The 26,474-nt window shown below is 39.5% G+C and overlaps 1 long non-coding RNA gene across 2 annotated transcripts in view; it reads left to right on the plus strand.

The window, feature by feature from the left end:
- The window catches only part of LOC118163631, a 77,196-nt gene that overhangs the window by 27,377 nt on the left and 23,345 nt on the right, over positions 1-26,474 (plus strand). The window contains exons 2-4 of one of the 2 annotated variants that reach the window (XR_004749144.1): positions 10,750-10,888; positions 22,539-22,758; positions 24,215-25,152. This is a non-coding gene — a long non-coding RNA (uncharacterized LOC118163631). Of the gene's footprint in view, positions 1-10,749; positions 10,889-22,538; positions 22,759-24,214; positions 25,153-26,474 lie in introns of those variants that run through there. The other variant, XR_004749145.1, reaches the window with a different exon arrangement.

Raw genomic sequence — 26,474 nt, forward strand, 5'->3', positions numbered from 1 at the left:
ATGAGAAGTGGTGAGCATGGTCCCCCAGCTGGGTGTTTTGGCCGGGGGATCAATGCTCATCAGTGGAGGAACTGGAAGCTGCGGCAGCATCTTCAGTGCTCCCCATACAATCTGCAGAAGAAGGTGTATCTGTGCCTTTTGCATCTGGATTCAAGCATAAGGCTTTGCACTGATTTAATTATATCTATTTACTTTGTATGGGCACTGTGAGGATTAATTACATTTTTATGTATAGGCTTTGAGAGACTTGCATGGAAAGCAGTGCAGAAGAATTGCATGTTAATCTTTCTGTTGATTCACAGTATCATGCCCCTAGAACAATAAGATTAATTTTGAGAACTCAAAGCCTGTTCCATTGAATTTAAAGATAATGCTGATGCTTTTTAGACAGATAAACAACACAAAACTCTAATGTTCAGCTGTATTGGTCTCTGGGCTGCAAAATACAGTATTGTAGTTACCCAAAACTTTCCCTCCATTAGCTTTTCTGCAGTAATTCATGAAAGGAAAATATACGCTAGATATTCCAATTACTACTTGAATATAATTATTTCTTCTGTTTGGAAAAGAAGGCACATACAGTTTGCTTCTACACTTCTGTGGAGAAGGCACATACAGTTTGCTTCTACACTTCTGTGGAAGTCTTAAACTGAAAGAATCATTTTTTCCATATTTGCATAGCCTGCTGAGGATGGACCTCAGTGTACATATGTTGACAACAATAAAATTATCATTATCCAGCATTGCCTACTATCCAGGTAGAGAGGTACATCTGGATCAACTGTGCTACTGCTGGTATACCGCTAGGGTTTAATCCTGAAACTTTCATTTCCTTGCTTCTATTTTCAGCTGCTATTATCTTTTAAAAGCTTTTTTTTTTTTTTTTTTTTTTTTTTTTCTTCTCCATGAGAAAGGATTATGCTCGGCACTGACACTTTATTACTCAGCTGGGTTCACTGATTGGCTGAAACTCAAAAATTTTTACTAGTCAGACAAAAACATTAAAAATGTCTTTTGATAAATGATCTGAAAAGAAAATCAAGCAATCAAGCAGATGGCTTTTAGGCTGATCTTATGGTGTAGCTTTGCAGAGAAATAATAGTTCCAGTAATGTGCAATAGGCTTTTATTTAAATCACTATACTGTTTGGTGGAAAAGGGTAAATGCATTAGTTAAGATATATATATATATGTATATATATGTTTTCAGAATCTCCCTCTTGAAATTAACCTGATCAAATTTTGATATTCTGGAAATTATTCTTTCCTCACTTTTTGATGTTGCTACTGCAGTTTGCTGCTGTTGTGTCTGGTTTTGTATGCCAGTAATAGCCTCCAACTCCCCACAGCCTGTTTCCTGATGGGCTCATTTACTATATGTGTTACAGGGATAGTATTTATGTGCTCCAATGAGGTTTATACAGTGAATTACAGCTTCTGGGAGACTTTGTGAAAGTCAAAGAGATGTTAGAATAAGCGTTTCTAAGTGGTTGTCTTGGCATCTAGGCCAGGCTAGGTGGCTGCAGAAGGCTTTGCAGCTCCTCTGTGGCCTTGCTGGGAGGAAGAGAGATCAAGGAGATCTTTCTGCAGCACAGCACCAATGTGGCCAGCCTTTGCTTATGGGTATGAACATCAATTCCATGGTTCAGATCTAAAGGCAATGGCAGTCCTGTTTTTTTTTTTTTTTTTTAAATGTGACACAAAGCCCAGCTTCTGGAAGAGGAGGACCTATTTTTTTTGGAGTGCAAGTGAGAAAATATGTTTGAGGAACAGTATTTTTAGCATGTTTTATCACCTGTCACCTAAGAGCAAAGCCTATTAACCCACCTCTAATATTCATGAAATCAAATGTGAAGGGTTCCTTGTTATTTCTGAATATCTTAGCCAAAGAAATGCTGCACTTGTAGGCATGCTCATTTTCTTAGAGATAACACTGTCCTTGAAACAGGCACTCAGTCCTGTACTCTTCATTAGATACTAGTAAAACCTTTGGCATAAATATTGCATGTTATTGTCCAGATGGTCTCATTTCTGCTTTCAGCAAAGCAGAAAATTATGGAACACTTAATATGGGCAATTTTCTTTTCCTTCCTTTTTTTTTTTTCTTTTCCTTTTTTTTTTTTTTTTTTGTTCATGTCAAAAGATGAGAAGCAAAAGTGTACTTTAATATAGGCTAGAAGAAGATTATCAGGAAGGCCTTCTCCCATAAAAGCTTATGATGGTGCATTTGTTGTCTTTTCATAAACTGATGCAGCATCAGGTCATGAACTTAATGTAGAAACACTGAAGTGGTTTCCTCTGGGTCTGTAATGACTTGAAGAGTCTGAAATGAGAGGGACCAGAAATGTGGGCCCCAAGCTGCCGGCAATTTGTTGTGTCAAGGGCACCAGCTCTTCTGGACCCCCCTTGTCTGAGCCAAGGACATGGCTCCTGCCTGGACCCCAGTGCATCTCCTTGTCTGCACTGGTGGAGATAGGAGGACACATGCTAAATTAAAGTCTTAGGAAAAAGCAAGCAAATGAAATCTGAAGGCATATTGTGTGACAAATAGGAGGTCAATGAAAGCTGCCTTATTTGCCCAAATTGTGCTGGCAGAAAGAATAAAGACAATGGGATTTTACCTAAGTCTTGTAATACTACAGCATGGAATAAAATGCAAGTTTCCTCTCATCTCTGCTCAGTCAGGATTAAAAAGATACATGTCGTGAAATAGCAGACATGACCTCCTGTGCTAACCTGATATGCTAAAACATGATTGAAACACCACTGTTACTCCTTATGGGCCTCAGTAAAAGGAATTTTCTCCAGAGAGATGTCATTTTAAAATACAATGTCTTGATATTTAATTTGAATCCTCTTAGGCGGACTTTCCTGTCAGCCTCAACTCCTTTGGTTTCAATAGCACTTTGTGGGTCTGAACGCACCAATCCAGATGGGGGTTAGTTTCCTATTACACATTGGCGTAGTATTATTTTCATATATTTTGATTAAACAAATAAACCCTTAAACTCAATAAATATTATTATTATTATTATTACTATTATTATTATTATTATTTTTCCTTCATATTTAACTCTCCTTTGTGTGTTCCTTGGTCCCAGTCTTTCTCTGATGATCGCAGATACAAACACTTTAATTTTGGATCAAGTAACAGAAATAAATACAACAGGGTGGTAAATAAAACTTTACAGATTATTTCAACCTGGAGACTCCATTCAGTGTCTTTTCTTTTACAGGTACAGCTCCACTTGACCCATGAGGGCACCTCCTTTTTTATACAGAGGATGGCCATATTTCGAGCACCCCATGTCACTTAACACCAGTAAATACCACTCAGAATGATGCTTGTTTCAGAAATCCTTATTTAAAAAATAACGTGGGGTGAGATGCTACCGTGTCTTAGGCATTGCTGCAAAGGCAAGATAGGGGAAGAGACTACCTGCAAATAAATTGAGTTGTTTATCTGCACATTATTATTGTACCATTTTCTGTTTTAACTTCTTGGCAATCCATTAGTGATGCTGAAATACTTCAGATTTAATTTCCACATGTACACACACATAAACCTGCCTTTTAGGTCTTTGGAATATTGGTAGAAATGCCTGTTTCTGATAACTGAATTGGTAAAGGGTGGTACATGACCACACTGCTGTTATTCATGGTGGTTATTTATTGGTGAGGTATGTACTTAAGTACTCTTGAAACTCTGGTAGGTTAAGCACTGAGGGTGTCCTTCTGCATGCTGTAGGGCTGATTCTGTAGTATGGTTGCCCATCTTGCCAGATAAAAATTCCTCAGGAATGAAAATTCCAGCAAGAAATAAACTTGGGAGATAAATGGCACGCTGAATTTGCCATTTGCATCTACTCTGCAGCTTGAGATGACTTTTAATTATTCAAAGGAGACAGAATGTAAGTCACATCTATCTTTCTTTCTTTCCTTAAAGCAAATCTGTTCTGTAAAGTTTCCTAGGTGATGACTATACCAGTATTTCCCTGGTATAGGTTCTGGTTTCTTTTGAAAATTTTGTTAGATGTTTGAGATGTAACAGAATTCAACTAATTTAAGATTTTTTTCATCAGTTAACTCAGGGCAGATTGTTCAGTCTGTCCCTTTAATGAACAAGGACAGGGACATACACACTTTCCTCTGCTACAGGCATATATCCAGAAAAATAGTGTAGCAGTTAAATAGCCTCACCAACATGAACATTAAAAAAAAGCTCCATTGTATTTGTTCATGTTAGGAAAACCTGTGTTCATTTTTTGGGGGGGTCAAATACATTGGTTAATGCCTGATGCTACAATTTGCAGTCATCTGCTAGATTGCAGCATCCTGTTTATGGTAAAGCCCTTCCTGAGGCGGAATAGGTGGTAGCTGCATTTTAGCCCTTTGTGTGAGCAGTTGGGAGAGCATGGGATGAGGTATGTGGACCTGGCTGCAGCACCTGAGATGCTTGGAAGGAGAGAGAGAGTCATATTTAAAATATCCCGTCCTGTCTCATCATGCACGTGTGCCTGGCAAGGAGAACTAGGAAGGTAATTCTGCAGTGTGTTTAGAGAGATGAACTCTGAATATCTTCCATTTGGCATCTGCTGTTGCTGTCAGCATGGGCAGCTTCTTTCTTCTTTTCTTTTGAAGAGAAGAGTTGCTATTTATTACAATATTAGCACATTTTTATTTTTTTTTTGAAAATGTACCACAAGAAATATTCAAAGAAGTAGAAAACTGAATGTTCTAGCTGTCGATTACAAATGTTTTTGGCCAGTACATTCAGGCACAGAATGGCATTTGCTTTTAGGGGCTTTCAAGGGAATAATGGGAACCCTACTGCCCTAAGAGAGAATTCAGATTTTGATTGCTCAGGAATGAGGTATTTCATCTTACACCTGCTCCAAGTGGGAAATGGTTTCAAGTATTTATTTAATGCCTGTGAAAAAGAAACCCTGTAAAGAGAAGAAAAGGTATATTAAAAAAAAAAGAGAGAGAAAGAAAAGGAAAAAAAACAGTTTCTTAACAGGACTTTAAAACACAGCCAACCATGTGGTGGTGCTAACGTTACAAAACATGAATCCTCCCAGAACTCCTTCTACAAAATGTGCAGAATGTGGCCAGATGAGATATGACAACAAGTACAAATTATAGCAGTGGCAAACCAGTAAACATGGAAATCTGAGTAAATCAGTCATTTCAAATCTATTTGCCAAACTCTGTGTTTATCCTCTGTAAAACCTCATGATCTCCATGGGAAGCACTTCAGAGCAATCTCTGCAGGGCTTTTGCTGGGTGGAGTTAAGAATCAGGATATTCCACAGCAGGTTTTTGCAGACATTACAGCTAATCTTTCAGCCTAATTGAAATGAGCAATGATGATACATTCAGTTTTTTTTTTTTTTTTTTTTTTTTTTTTGAGTTCCCAGTTCCAAATTTGAAACTGTTACATGAGCAGAAATTGAATACAAGGAACAGATAGATTAAGCACCTTTAGTTTAACAGTAAAAAACCGCTTGCAATGTTTCATTTGTGTGTTTATTCTTCGTATCCCAGATATGCATTAGGGATATAGGGATTACATCCCTATGTGGATATTTTAGTATTTTGGAAGAAAAAAAGTGTTTTTTAGAGATGTCAGATTGGCTTTCTTTCCTATGGCTTCACCAGTACAATCCCATCAATTTCAATGCAGTCACTCTTGTGTGTGACAGTGCAGGATTTGTCCTGCAATCTCCAATCTTTTCCTGCTTATTTTTTTTCTGGCCCACATTCCTCAAATTGTGTAAGTGCTCTGTTTAATATAGGCTAGGTAAGCAATGTTACAGTGGAAGCAATAAGCAAGTTTTAATCTGAAAGCACATTAAGAAATCAAAAGTAGAATTTTAAATTAATTTTCCTCCCCTCCCCTTCTCTCCCCTTGTCTTTCCTAATTATGTATATATTCAGAGTAATTTATCTACCTCTAATAAACATTGAGATATGTTTTGGTCAGCTGTCTACCATGAACCCAATATCTTACTCCCCATAGTAATGGTGACAGGGTTGGGGGGGGGGGGGGTAGGGAAAGCTCAGCTCAGACACCATCATTTTGATAGTGAAGCTATGATTATTTTTGTTTGTTTGTTTGTTTTGGTTTCCATTTATTTATTTGGGGGGGGGTTGGGGGGAGGGCATATGCTTCACCCCATGTGTCTACACTGCAGTTCATCTGCCACTTTATTGCTCCAACACTCAGTCTTCAGGGCTTCCGGAAAGACTTTTCATAGATGATTTATCCTTACTACCCTGAATATGTTATTTTTTTCATAACTGCAGAAAACTATGCCAATTCTTTGATTTTCTTTTGTTGTTCTTTCTTCCCTCCACCCCTTTTCTAGAGCACACATGAATGTGTTGGACAACAGATTTTGCAGCCCAGATCCATTGAGAACTGTCCTCCTGACTTCTCTCCTAGCCATGAACTGACTGTTTATTATTAATCTGTTTCTTGTCCCTTAATCAGGTATTAATTCAAACAAGGGGCTTCATTCCTATGTAATCACAGCTTAGTTTCTTTAAAAACATGTGGAGAGGGACTTTGTTGAAAGCTTTTAGAAAAGTATATTATATCAATGGGAACATCTGTGCCCATGTGCTTATCGCCTTCAAAGAGCTCCAAAAGGAGTTTGAGACTTGAATAAGACTGAACATTGAATAGATAATATTACAGAAATATCAAGTATTAATAGTTGTTTTAATAGTCCTAACATAGCTTTTATTCATTTTCCTTCTTTGTGTTGATGTCTTTTTCTTCCCTTTTGAGGACCAGGGCAAAAATGTAGATATTCATCTGCACTGTGGACATTTGGCTGCCCCTCTCACGCATCTCCTTCTGAGGTCTCAGCCTTTGCTCTTTGCAAGTCGTCCCCATGTTCTGTTTGTCCTCCATCCTGTTTGGACCATGTTGCAGGAGGAAATCTGTCACGCTAGGAGAAAAACGTGCTGCTTTGGGCTTGCTTGTTTTAAGCAAAGAGGGAAAGGCCTTTCCTGTGATCACTTGGTATCCTTATATCTTAAGGAATGACAGAGAGTGATCTCATCACTTGGCTGTAGTCCAAAAGAATGTCTCAGACGTAGATCAGTCACTGATGTTCCAAAAAATAGTGTAAGAAATCTGTCTGTGTGCATAAACTCTGCATGTTTGAACCCTCTTCCTAACACATGGCCTGAACACATGACCTCTTCCTAACACGACTCTATTCCTAACACAACCTGAAGCTTTTGCATCAAAACAATTGATGCAAAACCAAGAGTAGAGCTACTGTATTGGAAAAGCATTTCACTTGTAAAGCAGTCTTCCCCTCCCCTCCCCCCGATTTTTCTCCTCCTTGGTTGTAGTTTTTCAAGTCTTTTCATGGAACTGCAACATGGCTGGAGGAAGTAGGAAGGGGAACAGAGCTTTCTTCAATGTTTCCTAGAGAACCTGATGCACTATGCTCCACATTGAGAAATCCATCTCTGGAGGATTTTTGAATTAAAAAAAAATTATCATAAAATGTTGAACTTAAAATCCTCAAATGGGGCAGAGTGGCTGGAAAGCTGTGCAGAGGAAAAGGATCTGGGGGTGCTGGTCGATGCTCACCTGAACATGAGCCAGCAGTGTGCCCAGGTGGCCAAGAAAGCCAACAGCATCCTGGCTTGTATCAGGAATAGTGTAGCCAGCAGGACCAGGGAGGTGATCATCCCCCTGTAATCTGCTCTGGTGAGGCCGCACCTCGAGTGCTGTGTTCAGCTTTGGGCCCCTCACTACATGAAGGACATCGAGGCCCCGGAGCGTGTCCAGGGAAGGGCTACAAAGCTGGTGAGGGGCCTGGAACACAACTCCTGTGAGAAGCAGCTGATGGAACTGGGGTTGTTTAGTCTGGTGAAGAAGAGGTTCAGACCTTATTGCTCTCTACAACTACCTGAAAGGAAGGTATGGGGAGCTGGGGGTCGGCCTCTTCTCACAGGTGACTAGTGACAGGACAGAGGGAATGGCCTCAAGTTGTCCCAGGGGAGGTTCAGGTTGGAAATGAGGAGACATGTCTTCTCAGAAAGAGCAGTCAGGCGTTGGAATGGGTTGCCCAGGGAAGTGGTGTAGTCACTGTCCGTGGGGGTGTTTAAGGAAAGATTGGACATGGTTTCGTGGGGGACATGGTTTAGTGGGTGACATTGGATGAGATGATCTTGAAGGTCTCTTCTGGCCTTAATGATTCTATGATTACTTGAGCCACACGAGACCTTTTATATTTACTTTTCAACAACCCATTTCCAAGTTTCTTTTATATTCATTTTTCTTAGATTAACATTTATACTGATTTAGAGCATTTTAGTTGGCAAATAATATTATTCCCCAGTCTAGTGGGAGACTTAAGAAGGGGTGTAACTTACTGACATTGTAGTCCAGGTTTATACCTGGTGGTTTCTGTGGGGTTCCTAGAATCAGTATTTTCCAACAGCAGGGAAAAAAAAAAACAACACTTTTATCCTAGTGCTCCAATGCAAATTTTTGTTGCATTCCCAAACGTTGCTGCATTTTGACTTCTGCAGTGTTATCCTCCTAGACTTGTGCCACAAAAAAAACCATGGTTTTCTCTCACACCGTTCATGCTCTGACAGTCCCCAAAGCATTCCTGCTTCTCTCTGTTGCTGATGGTGGCTCCAAGATATCTTTTAAAATTTTTTTTATCATGGCTTTTCCAGCCTTGAACACATACTAATAATGTGGGGTTTGGTATTTTTGCATATAGTAACAATATCTGTCTTGCCTATGTTGCTTTGACTGGAGAAAATCCTGAAGACCTACATTACTCATACTGTGCTGAGCAAGATGTGCACTTGGCTCTGTTGACTTGGTGTTCTGAGGCACCCTGACAGAAGAAAGAAACAATTAAATCACAGTGGCAAAACAATAACTTCTGCTTATTCTTCACCTAAAACATGAGAGCCTAGTCCCAAAACCATTAAAGTCAAGGGAAGGATTCCCTTTGTTTTGCTCAGTTCTGGATCAAGGCCACTTTACAGAGGCACAATTTTTTCAATAGGTCAAAAAGAATATAGTAACTTTCAGATTATTAATGAAGAATAATAGCACAGATTTACTATTCCCAATCCAGCTATGCTGAAATACTGAGAGTACAGAGGTTTAGCAAGAACTCAGATTAAATATTTGGAAAAAATAATTTATTTGCCAAAACCCACAGTATTAGGGAGACTGCAACTATTCATGAGTAGACAGTGAATTTGAAAAATAGGGCAAAGGAAAATGCAGGGGGGGACAATTGTTTAAAAAAATAGAAAAAATAATTTGTTTTTTTTTTTAAAAAAAGCATTTCATTTAGAAATGTAGCTTGATGTAATTTAAAAATACTGGCTTAACCCAAATCAACTGCAGTAAGGGTTCTCTTTTCCCCAGTATAAACCTTTTGCCTCCTTCCCCAGTTTTCTAACTTAGCCAGGCAGGAGTTTAATTGCCCAGCTGTGATTGTAAGGAAACTGTTCAACCATGGAAATTGCCATTGACTGCTTTGTGGCTGCGCCAGAAAAGTGAACCACGTATGCTCCTATTAACTTTTAGTCTAATCATTTTTTCTGCATGTTATGGAGAGTCATGCATACAGACATCTGTGTTTAATAGAATGAAGTTCTGAGAGCACTTCTTGATTCCCATTGCTTTCATCCTTGCTGCCAGGGTTTTCAGCACTCACCGGGAAGAATTAAGGTGCTTCCTCTCCTGGCTCTGCTGAAAGGCATATTGTTTATTACATGTTGATGCAAATTAAGCCATCTGCCTTTGTTGTGACAAAGAAAATTAGACTTTGCTGTAGGAATAAAAGTTCCCCGAGATTGGAAAGACCAGCTCCATGGACACATATTGCCTGGCTGGGAATGTGAAGATGTGCCTACTCATGGAACCAGAGGTCTCCCAAACCATCTTTAACCACATTATAGCTCAACACCACAACGGGGTGCCCTTCACATCAGTGGAGACACAATGCCTCTGTGATGTGACCTTTGCTGTGCTGTCTCTATCGCTCTCACCCCTCACATGCCCCCTTTTTGACATGAGGAAAATGGGAGCACTTTAAGACTTTCCACTCAAGTTCCTGTCTCCTGCTGTCACCATCTGGCTACCTTGGGGAGCTGACAATTACTTTCTGATTCAGAACGACTGATACCATCATTTTCACAGTTCCAGGACCCAAAGAGGCATCCTCATGCGCCTGGAAGAGAGGGGTAGAAGTGGCAGAGCCTCACAGTGTCTGCGTGAGCACACTTTATCTGGGTCTTCTGTACTGCACAAAGCATTATCGAGCATAAAAAAGGCCCACTGTATCCACCCAAAGGTTGGTCTGGTCCATACCTTTCCTCTGCCAGCACCTAGAGCAGATACTTAAGAAAAAGTTTTGAGGAATAATGTAAATCTATATCTAGCCAAATTTCATAAATCAGTAGGACAGGTGTCTCCAGAGTTATAGGCTGCTTCGCAGTCCTCAGATATAATGCTTTCAGATAAATTTCTACCCTAGATTTGTCTGGTCAAACCCATTTATATCATCAACTTTTGTGACATCTGAGCCATGAGTTCTATGTTTTAATTATACATCGCATGGAGACAGTAATTCCTTCTCTGTGTTTTAAATCCACTGTTGAAAAACTTTATTAGGTGCCCTCTATGGCCAGGCATGATTGCCAAACTTAACATGCCGTACACGTTCTCTCTTTCATGTTTTTCCAGGCATGAAAGTCTGAGCTATTTCACATCTCTTCTGTGGAGCCATTCCTGACTTGGACACAGCATGAGCTTTTATGTTCATGATGCTTTCTCCTCTGGGGACAAAAGGAGATAGCAGAACTGCATGATACCTGAGATAAAGGTATGCTATGAAGCAATATAATTTGTTGTAATGATATGTGCTTTTTTTTCTTCTCATTTTATTTCCTAATCATTCTAAATATTACACCAGTATTTTTTATTCCTGTTGACAACTGAGTTGATGTTTTTAGAGAAGGATGTAGAGTAGCACTAAGTTGAGTTAGCTAATATCCTTTTGTTTTCCTTGTACGCCTTAAGTTGTTTTCTCTATGTACATAACTTTGCATATCTCATGACAATATTAACAGCCTGGTACAGCACTGTACACAAGAACAGCTGCTGAGATTCATCTGAACATTTAGTTTTCCATTGTCGGTTCAGTCAGGAACAGTAGAGCATGCAGACTGGTCAGAGAATGAAGTGAATGAGCAAAGACATCTGAGATCACTCCCAGACCTGAGGGTGGCAGACAGTGTAAAATGAAAGTTCACCACAATTAGCAGCACAGTTAGAGACATTTCTGTATTTTTTTTTTTTGATAAATTTCTTTACATCTTGTTCATTTTTTTTTTCAAAGCAGCCTGAGAAAGTGGAAGTGTATTAATTTCTAAACATACAATAGGAAATTATTTAGGAAAAACTTTTAATTTTGTGCAAAAAGTTTTTATGCTAACTTAAAATCAAAATGAGAAGTTGCATTTGACCCAGTATATAAAAATATTTATTTTAAGAACAGATATTAAAATGAAAATTGATTTGTAGTTATCCAGATTTACGTGTAACGCTGTGAGAACAGAATACTGCAGAAACAATTTCTTCAGAAACATAATCATCCAGTTCACTTCTGACTTCACAAAACAGTTTGATCTACGAGGCAGAACTCAGGAGGTCTTTAAGCTAACATTGTACAAAGTATCAGGTGAAGGGAAGGCAAAGATCATATTTTCACTTATGTGAAAAACCACTGAAAGCAGTAGTTGTAAACCCACTTTGATGCGTTGTGCGTGGTAACAAAGAGCGAAGGTTCACCCGATCCCAGGACGAGTGGGGTAAATTGCCATTGGAAATGTCTTCTTCTTTTTGTCCAGTACCTCCTCCATAATCCTAGTTTAAGATGTTTTGTCAGACCTGAAACAATTAACACAGGTTAGGGTAATTAACAGGGCAACAGTCAGAGAAGCAAAACAGGCACTGGAATTTGATTGATGCTTCACATAATTGTGAACTCTGTGACTCATTGCCCATCTTTGTGAAGTGAAATAACATCCCTTCACCTCACTCAAGTTTTGTGAAAATTCACCCAGGGAGAGACAGGGAAAGGCTTACACATTGTAACACCCAGCACTGCTGCTCCCATTTGGAGGTGTAACTGCAAGACAGATGTAAACTTGTGCATGCTTCTTGTCTGATTTGGTAGGTATTGGATTAGGTTATGCCCAGTGGAACAGCTTCAAAGAAACAAGGCAAGCCCAGCTGCAGCTGATACCCTTTCATCCTCTGCTTTGATCTGCATTTGAATGACAGTGGAGAGAGAGGTTCGAATGTTTTCTGGGTGGAGAGGGGAACCACACGTGGTTCTTGTGTACCTTTTCTAAGACCTCTGAGTCCTGAGCTCTGCGATAAAAGGGGAATCAACACTCTGCTCTTCTGTTTCTCTTTTGTGAAGGGACTGATCCCATAAATGTGCTCTAGCAGTCCTCAGGGAACGCAGGCAGGGGAGCCATGAGTTCGCTTATCTCAGTGGGGCCTAGGAATGAAGAAGATGCAAAGCCACTCTGCATAATCAAGACAAACATCCTTGGAGCATGCTTAGACCCTTAAGGATATTTACGGACAGATGTGGAATAATTAAGACCTGAGAACCTGAGACAACTCCCAAATGAGGTGGAATCAGAGAAGGGATTTTGAAGACATAGATATTGCACTCTGGAAGATTAAGTACTTTTGCAGATCTAGACCAAACATCCGATCACTGGAGCCCTGCTGAAGGCCTCCAAGGAGCTTAATACTGTGGAAAATATAATGTGTAGCTGGGTGCCTAAATAGTATGTTACACAGGGTGAGGACTGAGATCACATGCGTAAATTCAACTGCAGGATGGCCTAGCTTAGACATACTTGAATAGAAACATTACCATAAATTTTAGCTATATTGAAAATATTTTCTGTGATGCTGTTTTAGAAAGGCAGTAGATAAGCATTGCTGGGTTTGAGCATAAACAGTATTTAATGTAACGGCTTTGCGTGACTTGAGTCTTCTCAGGGTAGGAGCTTCTGCATGAACAGGTGTCATGCTATTGCCTCATGTTTTCACTGAATGTGGGAGCACAACTGTATTGCTGAGAATAATGATAACACTGTTCAACTCACTGAGTTTTAAGAGTCTGACAAAGGCCATTCAAGATCAAAGTACATAGAGGGTACCGAATGTGAGGTTTTATAACATCTCCCAGTCCCACAGCCACCATTCAGGATACTCCCAGGGTCACAACACCCTTGGGAAGCACTGCCTTAGGTCAGAAGAAGGGGACATTTTGCAAAGGACTCCTGTGACAAATGGCATATACTCACCTCCAGCTGCTCTCAGAGAAAAAGCTCTTCTATTTTTTCAAATCCATTAGAAACATAAGAAAAACTGCCAAAGAGATTATCTTCCTGGGAAATGGAGCACTGGAGAAGGAATGTGACATTTTAAAGCACATCTACTACACCCCGGCTGAGTCATGCCACTTCTAAATGCCTTGAACGCTTACCCACCCCATCATTAAATTATGAGTATCAATGGGACTTACGAGAGTGCATCCACAGGGAAATACACTTCATCTCTCTGTATGTTTCCCTCATGATGACACTGTATACACTGTATGCTTTATTGGCAACAGATCCTTTTCATTTGAGATGTATAAAACCTTATTTACAGTACAACAGTTTTAATTACAGTTACCAGTATACCAGTGATAAAAGGGACAGAAAGAAGGGAGTACTCTATAATTGTCTGTCATTCTCTCTGATCAGCAGGACTCCACTCAGTTTTCTCAAAATTGCTCCCCAAAGGAAGGAAACATATATAAATATGTAAGATGAGATTTAATTACTGAAAGTGCATCAAAAGCTTTATATGTTTCTTTGATTGAAACCTTCCCTGGAGTCATGATAAGCATCTGACAGAAAAATAGGCCACTAATTAGTAAAGAAAGTAAATTCATACGTGGTAATATCTGCGTTAATAGAGTTAGGAAGTGTTGGTATTCATTTTGCAAGAAATGGTGCTTAAGGACAAGGGTTGAGAGATGGCCCAAAAGGCCAAGGTGCTGGGTGAAAGCCCTGACCCCATGGTCAAGGCTGTGCTCTTGAGAGCACATTGGCTCCTCAGCCTGTCACCCAGAACAAAACAGTGGTAAATCATCTCCTGTTACTGGAGTGGGACATATAGGGCTCGCTCTTAAGAAATGGGAAGTACCTGTTGCTTTCAGTGAAGCCAGCGTCCAACATATCTGATTTTCTGGTGGACACTGTCAATTCTCTGAAACCAACTCCTTCCCTGGGAGCAGATGTACCCACCTCGTCTTTTTACGTGGAAGCAAACAAAAATTTCCAACAAGTTTTGAAAGTGTGTTTGCTCCACTGCAGAGCAGAAGCAGATTTTTGAAAGCATAAAATCACCTGTAGGTCAGAGAAACTGTTGTCCACACAGGTGTACTTATAAATTTTTTTTCAGGTATAAGGCAGTGCTGTGTCTCTGGGAATGTGGGCTCACTCTCAAAAAGTTCTCCTCTGTAGGCTTTGTTTGCATGACTTTTCCTGGTATTCTCTGGTTGATTAGTTTAGATTGATGCAATTAGTGTAATTAAGTGTAATTATGAATTCTGGTGCAAATTCATGTAATCATATATTTACAATATGTAATTAGGTAATTACAATATGTGATTAGCGATATAAAATGTAATGTCATGACTCATGCTAATTAAATTACATATAAAAAAGATGTCCTGGACACACACAATGGATATTCTCAGAACGTTCATTTGTTGAGAATATCTTTAGGAATTCCTTTCTGAATGACCCAACCCCTCCTGTTTCACAAATGGAACCAGGACCCTGCAAAAATCCGATTTTATGAAGCAAAACTTTTCCCTTATCTCAATGTAGACAGTTGAAAAAGTGTTCTCACTCTACACCTGTGTCTCCCAACCTCTTTTCTACATACTTTAAAAGAAAAAAAGCTAAAAAAAGAGCTTCAATAAAACATGGGAAGAGTTAGCAGCAGCAGCAACAGAACAGTAATGAGGAGCAAAAAAGAGATTTATGTTTTGGAATTGTCATGATTTGTGCTCCATTTTTTGGAACCATTTTTTCCTATGCAATATTTAATCTCTGAGTAGACTGTTTAAAATTCAGCAATTAAGTGCCTTTAAATGTTGATCTCTGAGGACCCAAGATGAAGTACATGGATTTTGCTTGTGGATACCTTGGGGAAATCTTTTGGGAAATGAAATATCCATTTCATAATCAGCAGTAAATGTTATCTGAACGCCTTCAAGATCACCATGGCAGCATAAGGCTGCAGGTTGGACACCCTAGGGTATGTTTACAAGGTCTTCTGTGGTATGTTCAGACTGTTGCCATGGGGCTGGTTTCCTTTTAAGTAGGGAACACTGGACCTGAAAGGAAAGCCGTGTATGTGGCCAGAGGTTTCCCTCTGAAGGTTAGGGAAGTCTTCATGCTAGAGCTGTAGCATTTAGCAATGTGTCATGCTTAATTGGACAAACTGTCAGTTATGAATGTATAGATGTTTGCCTGACAGACATCCTTGTGTATAAGGACTAAATAAATTGAGCCCATCATGTTTGCTTGACACCTTCTCAAAATATTGAGGTTATTGGTCAATGGATGGGATGATCGACCAAAACGTCACTCCCATGCTAACCTAGCCAACAATATGCATGTCTCAACCTTTTAGTGTAAAAACCCTCTGAATTCTAGGATTTTAGAATATCCCAGTAAGTGTTTCCCTCCATCTGTAGGACCAACAGTGCCTTTTAAAATACCTAAATCTCACATTAAGGTATTTTTAACCTATTGTAAATATGTAGCAGATCTTTCAAGTATGTAAACAAATGATTATTCTTATCTGGGCTATCTTGGAGCCCCATTTCTGTTGAGCTATGCAGCTACAAAGCAAAACATGTTGAAGCTGCTTTTTTTTTTTTTTTTTTTTTTTTTTGAGTAAATGTAACTCTAAATTTATTTCAGTCAAAGTATTTCCCAACTTGTGAAATAAGTGAGAAGACAATCAGGCACTGTAGAATTTAATTTTTAGCCTCATGTCATTGGCTAGAATAGCCACAAGGGGAGATTGTTTCATCCATGCAGTAAAACATAATCTTCCTGAACACTGTTGGCATTCTCTAGCTAAGGACTAAAACATTTCATGAGCCCCAAAAGGGGCCTTGGCTGTGAGCTGCTCTTCAGAGTCCTGAGGGACTTCTGACACTGGCCAGCTTCTGCTGCCAAACACTCCATACAAATCCGTATATATGTGCAAGGATTAGTAAAACTTCATACCATCCTTATTAAAAATGATGTGAATTCAGAACAGGCACAGAGTCAGCAGCTAAGTTTGAAGAAGGGTTGTGTCATATCCTACTACATGTTGGCAAATTTCCACTGCAATCAACACCTTCTCGCAGCTAATATCTTCCTGAGCTCCAAAAGCAAGTGCTTTGAAATAATTCTAACCTGAGTACAAATTTTGTCTTGCCAAGGAATATAAGATCAAAATTTCCAACAATTGCATTAAGAACCATCCCGAAGAAATAGCATTCCATGTTGGTTTCCAGACAGTTTGGTCTTGCCTACACTTGAAAAGAAGGGTTTGAGCAGAATCTAGAGTTGTTTTCAATTAGGGCTGAAAATGGAGTATGAACAGGACCATAAGCAGAACATAGGAACTGCTGTAAACAGAGAGAAACTCATTTGTTGGGGCACTGTACTCCATGAAGCTCTTTGGTAAAATAAGTTAATTCACTTACTACCTCATTCACAAAATTCTCACTGATGCATGAAGAATTCGTGCCATCAGTTTCCATCAAACCCTGTGAACACTAACCATGAAAATACCCTCTGCACAGATGGAAGAATAAATTGTGTAGCTCCACTATGAAATAAATGTGGATGTTACCAAATAAAGAACAGGTCTGTGCACAGATCCTGTAAAAAACAGTCTGTGATGTCTGGCTGTGAAGCTAGTTGAAGCACATCAAAGCAAGTCAAAGGGAAATACATTAGATCTAAAAAGGGCTAGGTGCCTGGGGGTGATTTGGAATAAAAATAAATACGCATAATTGAAATAAAGGGGAAAGTCACATCTTTTGACAGCAGAAATGCATGTGAAAATAGGAGCAAGATAGAAACTACCAAAAACAGGAATTGCTTTTTCAAGATACGTTAGAGTCCTTCAAAATGTCTGTAAAGGAAATAAGATCATCAGGATGGGTTTATCATTAGAAGAAAAGGAATAATAAAGGACCTTAGCTCAGTCTGAATAAAAAAGATAAATTTCAAGTAAACTGACATGGAGTTTACCCATGGTTGGGTTTGCAGTAATAAAGTCGGTGAGGGAATAAGCTGTGTGATTTACAGGCAGTAAGCTTCTGTAAAATTTACAAACTGCTGTTATAAAATGTCACCTTTTATGATGCATTCCACTCAGTCTGCATATATAAAGGGCACCGCACTGGAAAAGAGTAGCAAAAGCAAAGCAGTCTTCTGTCCTACATAGCTACCTTTTTTGCTTTTACAACAGTAGCAGAGATCTATCATCTGATGACCCTACTGCTAGACCTTTTCCTCATTAATTTTTCTGTTTGTGTAGGTACACTGTTGTCCTTGCCACCATTAACAGAGAATTTAAGACAGTTTAAATGAGACAAATTTTTGTAAGATGGTCGTGGGTGAACAGTGCAGGGCTCTCTCTACCCCCTCAATATTTGTATAAATACAGGACTTATGATAAATTTCGGCAATTTTCTCTTTTCCCTGCTTTCATTCTATTGCTTCTCTGTGTCTGTGCAAGGCTGAGGCATGATAGGCCTTGTGAATCCAGAGCCCAAACTAACCTTTTTCACGAGGTTCTGAGTTTCTGTAGAAGTTAAACATCTGCTGACCTTGGAAACTCAACATCCATTTCCAATCCAAATAATATATTGTAGAATCATAGAATGGTTTGAGTTGGAAGGGACCTTGAAGATCACCTAGTTTAAACACCCCTGCCACAGACAGGGACACCTTCCACCAGAGCAACTTGCTAAAGCACCATCCATCTTGACCTTGAACATCTCCAGGGATGGGGGGCATCCACAGCTTCTCTGAACAACATGGTCCAGTGCCTCATCACTCTCATAGTAAAGAATTTCTTCCTTTTATCTAGTCTAAATCTATCATCATTTATTTTAAAACAATTACCCCTTGTCCTATTACTGTACTCCCTGACAGAGTCCCTTCCCATCTTTCCTGTAGGCCTTCTTTGAGTACTAGAAGGCTGCTATAAGGTCTCCCTCCCCAGATCTATAAGAACCTATAAGAATCCCACATGACAGCCATCTTGGGTGGTGTTTTCAGGTTTCTGGTCAGCCTGGCTAGGAGATTGCCAGGCTTGGCTCCTCAGCCAGGTGATTAATGCTGAATTAACTCCTTCAGAGTCACAGCCCTGTCCCTGACTACTTCCAAAGCTGCCTTTGCAAACCAACCCCTCCAAATTTCTGTATCAACTTGGGCGTGGGGGCTAAGTCCTGCCTGGTACCTTACCTGCAATTGAAAGCTTGAACATTATTTTAGTGGGCTCTTTGCAGTCTGGTGTGGTTGGTACAGTTGCCTCTGATCTAAGTGGAAAGTCCTATTCTTCTTCTTTTGGCATGAGCAAAAACCACTACACTTCTAGAACTGAAATTTTAACTGTATTTAGGAAGTTCAGGAAAATAAATCAGTAATGGTGGAGATAAAACTTCAGTTTAATGGTAGCTATTATAGTAAACCAGCACTCAGTACACAACCATTTAACCACCCTATGGCCATGGTTTCTACAGTTTACTCTGACAGATTTGTTATTGCCTTCATTTAATAATCTACTTCTCTTTACACAATTACCATATTTCTAAGTTTAAAATAAGGTCTTTATAATTATAGGTTGCTCAAAATAATAGATATTATATCTACTGCCTAACCTGCAAAATATTTAAATTCAAACTGCTCATAAACAGAACAACAAATAAATAAAGTTTTACAACAAATACAGTTTTACAACAAATAAATACATCTTTTTTTGGTGAAAATTGGATGAGCCTCACTGACTTTAGTAGAGAAATGTGTCTGACAGCATGTAGGATGGGCAAGCCAGGGGCTGTGAACCTTTGAGAAAAAACTAAGAACATTGTGTTTTGTGATGGGTAGTAACCAGCAACCTGTACCAGGAGTCTGTGATGCTGGAGGGTGTGTAGGATGCCAGTGTCAAACTCTACCTAAACAGGATTGTACCCGTAGCTGAGGTTCAGTGAAGGAAGGGAAGGAGGGAACTGCTTAGTTATCTACTTTTTTTGTATGCAGCTGTGAGGAGGGGGCAGAAGCTATTTCCAAGACAACTTGTGAGTCTTATGTTTTTGTTTAATGGATTTTGGTGGTTTATTATCTGTTGCCTGTTCTGGTTTCATAAAATTTTACCTTCCTAATAAAATTGAATTTAAGTAATTGAGAGCTGGAAAGTCAGAGTACAGGAAAACATGAGAATCTGAAGTAACCTGGGGGGAATAGTTTCATGCTTTGTCAATAAAACAAAGCATTGGCCAAGTGTCATGCTAACACAACTCTACTGCTTCTGACGCTGGGAACTAAAGGGAGCGATCATTTTTCAGTACTGCCTTTTGTGGACATTCTTTGACTTGTAGTGGGTTGGCTCACAAGAGGATGGAAGTTTTACATGGCCAGGACCTTGCTTGCAAGAGGAACAGAGAATAAATGCAGTAAAATCAAATGGTATTAAACAGCTACAGGAAGAAAAACAGATAGAAAAACAGGAAGGTGCTGTGGCTTTGTATGTTGAATGAGAATATGAGAATTTCAGTATTACATGTTCCCCTCATTGACATTAATACTAACATTCAGAGCAATAACACTGATCCAAGTCTGGACGTTTCAGGTTGTATTGCACACGCAGACTGTGCTTTTTCTCACACCGTGCTTCTGGGGTTGTTCTGTTGCCTTGCTGTACAAAAACATGGTAGGTAGGAAATTAGACACGGTGAACATTGTATCTGACCTGGGCCAACAGGAATGGCACACAAAAGAATGTCCTGCATGAGAAAGGTTGAAAAGTTTGAAAGCAGAGAGGTACAAAAGAAGGAAAATTAAGTGCATCTCTTGACAGGCATTTGCAGTAGACATTTCTTCCTGCAACGTATTTTTTCCTCATGCCTTCATGGAATTTGAGTTTTCTTGATGCATTTTTTTCCTGGCCTGTGTATTTGAGTGTGATCACTGATAGCCAGAAACACGTTAAGTCTTGTAAAAGCACATGGAGCAATATGTGCAGGAGCCAGGTGAGTTTATAAAGCACAAGATTAATGTCACTGTTCCACAGATTAAATGACTTAAATCAGGATTGCAATGAGACTCTGTGTCAGGACTAAAAATAGAGCACAGGCCTATGAGACCCTTTAGCATAAAGTCATCCCGCCTCTATGAATGTGCTTGTCTGTTCCTGTTGAAATCCATCCCAATACTTCCATTGATTTTAATGAATCGGAACAGGCCACCAGCACCTGTTCCTTCAGGTCTGTCCCCTGCACTAATACATAGTTTGAATTGCATTCTGCAACATATGTCAAGCACCTGATAGGAAGGTATTAGAGCAAATCAGTAGAATTTCTGAAGTTAAGGAAGCATAAATAATTAGAATTATATTATTTCATCATCAAATACAAAAAGCTGGCACTTCAAAACACAGAGCATTTTTTTAAATGAATACAAATAGATGCTGTACCCAGTTAAAAAGTTAATGAAAAATCTTCACCTGTATTGAACCATTTCCTCTGTGTACAGAATTACTCTACCAAAATCTTTGGACTATGTCTAACTTCTCTGTCAGAAGTAGAGGACCTGGCACTTGTCTTTCTAGAATCACTTTTTTTTTTTTTTTTTCCTCATTTCTGCTAGTCTGGTGAGTAAGTAATATTCAGTTGTACCAGAAAGTTGTACTTGAACCAAATGTAGCCCTTCTGTACTACAGGGAAATGGAGTGCTGCAAAACCATACTTGTGATTTGAATGGGCACAAACAGTTTTATGTGTGATTGGATTATGTGTCCGTTATATTTTCTTCCTTCTCACCTGCTTATCTTTCCATATATAAGTCCCCTTCCTGCAAAAGGAAAATTCAGGGAAAGGTTACCTGTCCAAATCTAATAAATTGCCTTTGTGTACAATAGCACAGTACATGTGTGCATGTTATTTTTCAACCTCATCATCTTCCATGCACAGGAGAGGTGGTGCTCAGGGAACAAGCAGATATTTGGTAGTGCTGTTTTCCTCATTGTTCACTGGGCAGCTCCATGAATTATTTATGCACACTATTCAAAGCATATTCGGAAGACAATTATTAATTTCCTCCTTGGCTCTCCTTTGATGTTCATTGCTACAGTATCCAAATGTTTCACAAATATTAATGTACTTATACTGTTCGCTGTGAGAAGTATTAGCTTCATTTTAGTGATCAGGAACTATGAAACAGGGATAGAGGTCAAAAATGTCTCTGGTTGCATACCCACAAGGAGGCATCAGGGATTTGATCCAAGGCTATCCAGCACATTGCCGTTGGCTGCAACTGCACCTGCTCCAGCCTTCTGCAAATAGAACTCTGCTGCCTTGCTAGGCACCCAATGGTGCCTACACTGCCAACCCCACTGAAATACTGTTTGGCAGAGATGGAGAGGTAACACAGCTTTTCAGAGACAGGTATCCTCTAGCACTGCTAGGCCAGGAAAGTGGATGTTGAGCTGCCTTGAGCTTGTATTGTCATGACACAAGTCTGCCAAAAGACTGGCTGGTGGCCAGTCACTGGTAAATTCCAGGACTCCATTCTGGGGAGTTTTCCTTGACAACAGTTACTTATACAACACCTGGGCACAATCATTTACATTATAATTTCAGACCACTTTCCCTATTTATGTGATTCAGCAGATAGAGGAATTTGCTTACAGTAAAACTTAGGGACTATGACTTAGGAAGGAACATTTGCTGATCTGTAGTTGTGCAGGTGTATATGTAGGTGTTTCCAATTCCCTTTATACAGGAATGTTCACCACTTGGCATGGCTTCTCAAAGGGAGCTGCTTCCTGTGCTGGTGGTTGTCTTCAGGGTGATTTCACAGCTGTGCTCCTTGAAACTGGGCAGAATTGTGACGTAAGGTGGTATGGCCTCAGGCCAGTTTCTACAGCTCCCTGCAGTTGCTATTGGGATGCTTTGGATGCATTACTCAGAAGATATGTTAAACATGTCTTAAAGGAGAGGAGAAAAGCTAAATTATTCTAAGATCTGCAAAAGTAATATTCAACTGTCTAAGCAGAGATCCAGCATCCTTTATCGAACTAGAGGTAAGTCTTATCACAGCTGGTTGATCTCAGGCACTGGTTGGAATCTCAGGCACCTCTCGCTGCTTCCACAGGAAGGTAATTTCTGCAACTTAGAAGAAGGGGGAAAAACACCTTGACAGCAATATTTTGCACAGGGTGGCAATCCTAAGGGGATTTATAACACTCACAAATTTCTGTGACCATCCCTTCACTGAAGAAATAAGACGGATGAAGGATTAAGGTTCCTTAGGAAATTGACTGGTGGTTCTAAAAATATTATGAGACCCTCTGTCTCAGATATCTATTCAGGAGGTAAGCACTTTTGTTTTCTCAAGAATGGGCTTTTGCTAAACTTTCATCAAAACCAGTGGAAGAAATGGACATTTCTATTAGGAACAAAGAAATTAATCAAGTGATTGGTGAGTTGCCTTCTGGGAAAGACCCTGCAAAACATGGATGGGCTCCCAAGAAACATTTAATTTTTGTAGCTATCAACAAGAGTTTGGACTGAACTTGTGAACATCATTAAAAGACATATCGTTATCTGATAAATTGAAAGGGTACTGGAGGTAGACACTGGGATGACATCCAGACAGTAGTTCTAACAAAAAACAATTATTGCTAAAACAGAAATAATAAAAATCAAAACTCAATTTTTGAGACCCAAAGATTGTCAGCCTTGTGGATGTGATTACAAAATGGTTCTGCACCTAATTTTTCTGTTTCATTTTTCAGGCTCAGAGGTGGTTACTATCACACAGTAATAACTGGGCACTTATGCACAGTCATACAGCAATGTTATGGATTGCCCGTGGAGGATTTTCATCCTTAATTATTTATTTATTGAATTACAATGCAGAGAGATTGATTAGATTGAGGATAGGATGGGAATACTAATGAAAATTGGCTCTCAATTTGGGATGCATTTTGAAGACTATCCCATCATTTTGAAGAAAATCCCATTAATTTTAGCATTGGGGCAGTGACAGTTAATGCTGGAGTCATGAGTGTGCAAACACAGGGGACATAGGTATAGAAATGTGTGGGTGACAATCATATTCTGTCAAACAAGGCTTGCTGAGAAGTATGCTGTACCTATATTGCTGGAGCAAAGTATATAATATCAACATCCCTGGAATTTTGCAGCCGTGATACTGCTGAAACGAGAGGTCTTTTCTGTGAACGCGTTCTTCAATTATAAATCTTTGCCAGTCTGAGTTAACTGCCTGTAGTTTTTGTGTTGATTTCATGCAGTTCATCTTCACTGTTTCATGTTAACTTACCCTAGTAGAACAGCTACCTCAAGTGGCATTGTTTCTGCCTTCTAGTTGGATATTTTAAACTTCTTAAATGGGAGATTAGGATATAGCATTTGCTAAATAATTAATCACATATACTCTTGTTTGCAGGCGAATTTTTTTCTTGTGGGGATAAATGGCTACTTGCATGAAGAATGATCCTTTTGCACGAAACTTTGTTGCAGCCAATATTAAGTGTCATGGGAAATCAACGTGGCTGCAATGAATAGCTGTTAAGAATATAAATGAGTGTGCTTAAAAATTCTTGGGTTATCTGAATTTCCAGCTGAATACAGAAGCAACACTCAAAGAATGATTTTTAAAATCAATAATTTAGTGCATGCACAAAGCCAGCATTTTATTTCTATTCTGCTTTGGATTTGTCGTGTGTTTTTGTTAGTTAGTTAGTTAGTTTTGTTGTTTTGTTTTGTTTGTTTGTTTTGTTGTTTTTATGCTTTTTCTTCTTCCAGCATAAGGGAGATGTGGAAGCATATTTTTGGCTGCATTGTTATAAGGAGGGATGTAATTCTGTGAGTAGCGAGGGTGCTTCTTCCATTCTGTGATTCTGCCACAGAGCTTGGCCCATGATACAGACTCTGGTATCTTCTTCTCTTCACTCATGCCTGAGAAAGGCAAAAAGTGAGAAGAATATTGCATATAGGGGACAGGAAGGCTGAGGATTTTCTTCTATCCTCCAGTGCTAGCAGCCCTGCTAAAGGGAGATCAGCAATGGCACCATGGAAGAGCTCAGGTTGCCACTGAAATGTGCAGCATAACATACAGAAAAACAAATGAGCAAACCTTGAAAAGGGAAGCAATACAGCATCCTTGCCCAGAAGAGCCTAAAAGGGACTGTAAATACCTTTGTGAGTCTTTACTCCTACTTCAACTTAGAATTCTCTTCACATATTCTTTAGTTCCTAAATAGCATCTTAGAGCTTTAAAGATCAGAAGCCCCTAGACCTCCTGCTAGTATAATAAGATTAGTTTCCTGCTTATTCGAGTGTGTCTGTGCATGTTTAGAGAATTGGGGCTGGAAGCAAGGGACAAAGGGAAAGGAAGGCAGGCTGAAGTACCTGTTTTCTCACTAATCTGCTGGGAACACATAATTATAATCTGCACCTTAAAACATCAAAACATCTTTCAGAAATACTTGCACTCCATAGTGGATAATTATTGCTATAAAATCATGAGGAAGCAACATATTCAAAAACACTTGGTGTAGTTCACTTTAGAAGAACATCTATATTCAAAGATTAAAAGAACAATAAATGGAGTTGTTCCTCACAAGGCACCGAAATTCATTTGAGCTGATGGATTTGAATGCATGCTTGTCAAATATAGGTAATGTTGAGCTACACTGTAAATCACACACTACCATAGCTTGTGCCTACTGATGTTACATAAAAATGATGTGCTAATGCTGCTTCTTCTTGATTTTATCAAATATATTCAGCCTCACATTGAATGGGCTAGACCTGTATAATTTAACATGGCTTTACTTATTAAATGCAGATTTGGTTTGACTTGAGGCAAAGGTGTGAGAACAGGTCAGGCAGGAAGCTGTCTCAGAATCTGAATATTCCGTTGAAATTATTATTATTATTATTATTATTATTTCAAATTTAAGCAGTCTATCCTTTTTGCCTGTATTTCTAGGCCTGAAAAGATGGTAATCTGAGCTAGATGAAAACAGGGCTTTAACCATCTCCTGCGATAGCTGTAGTTTTGCTAACTCTGAAAACATTTAATTAGAAGACTGAAGATTTATACAACAGTTAAATGTATCAGGTCTGGAAACTGCTTCTAGTTTTCATCTTGATAAAGTAGTAATGAGAGAGTTCATGACAGCTTATTTTTGTGGTAGTAAATCGTTCTGCTGGGTGGTTCTTCTAGGGGCTCAGAAATTTGATGCGCTTGTATAGACTCTCTGCATTGGGTTTGAGTCAGCTTGTAAGAGAAGTGGTATTAATCCCCATTCCTTCACTCATGTCTGTCACCACTGACTGAAGCCTCCTGTCCCCTCCAAAAGGGGCTACTGCTTTGTTAAGAGTCCAAGTCTGACTGGCTGAAACACTGCTCTATGTATATATATATATTAATTATTAACTTCTGTTTTCATCCTTTTACAGCATTTTAAAGTGCAACTCTAATGTTAATTTAGAGAATCATAGAATCATATAATGGCTTGGATTGGAAGGGACCTTAAAAATGATCTATTTCCATCCCCCCTGCCATAGGCAGGGATACCACCCACTAGATCAGGTTGCCCAGGGCCTCAACTAACCTGGTCTTAAACATCTCCCGGGATGGGGCATCCACAACTTCTCTGGGCAACCTGTTCCAGTGCCTCACAACCCTATGAGTGAAGAATTTCTTTCTAACCTCTGATATGTGTCTCCCTTCTTTAGGTTTAGAACCATCCCCCCTAGTCCTGTCATTATCTTACTGAGCAAAGAGTCACTCTCCATCTTTTTTTATAAGCCCCCTTTAAGTACTGAAAGGCCACAATGAGGTCTCCCTACAGCCTTGTCTTTTGTAGGCTGAACAGCCCCAGCTCTCTCTCAAAAGCCTTTCTTCGTAGGAGAGATGCTCCAGCCCTTTGATCACCTTTGTGGCCCTCCTCGGGACCCACTCCAACAGATCTACATCCTTCTTGTGCTGGGGGCTCCAGACCTGGATGCAGCACTCCAAGTGGGGCCTCACGAGGGCAGAGTAGAGGGGGACAAT

Source organism: Oxyura jamaicensis, chromosome 3 (genome assembly GCF_011077185.1).
Source record: "Oxyura jamaicensis isolate SHBP4307 breed ruddy duck chromosome 3, BPBGC_Ojam_1.0, whole genome shotgun sequence".
NCBI classification, from domain to species: domain Eukaryota; kingdom Metazoa; phylum Chordata; class Aves; order Anseriformes; family Anatidae; genus Oxyura; species Oxyura jamaicensis.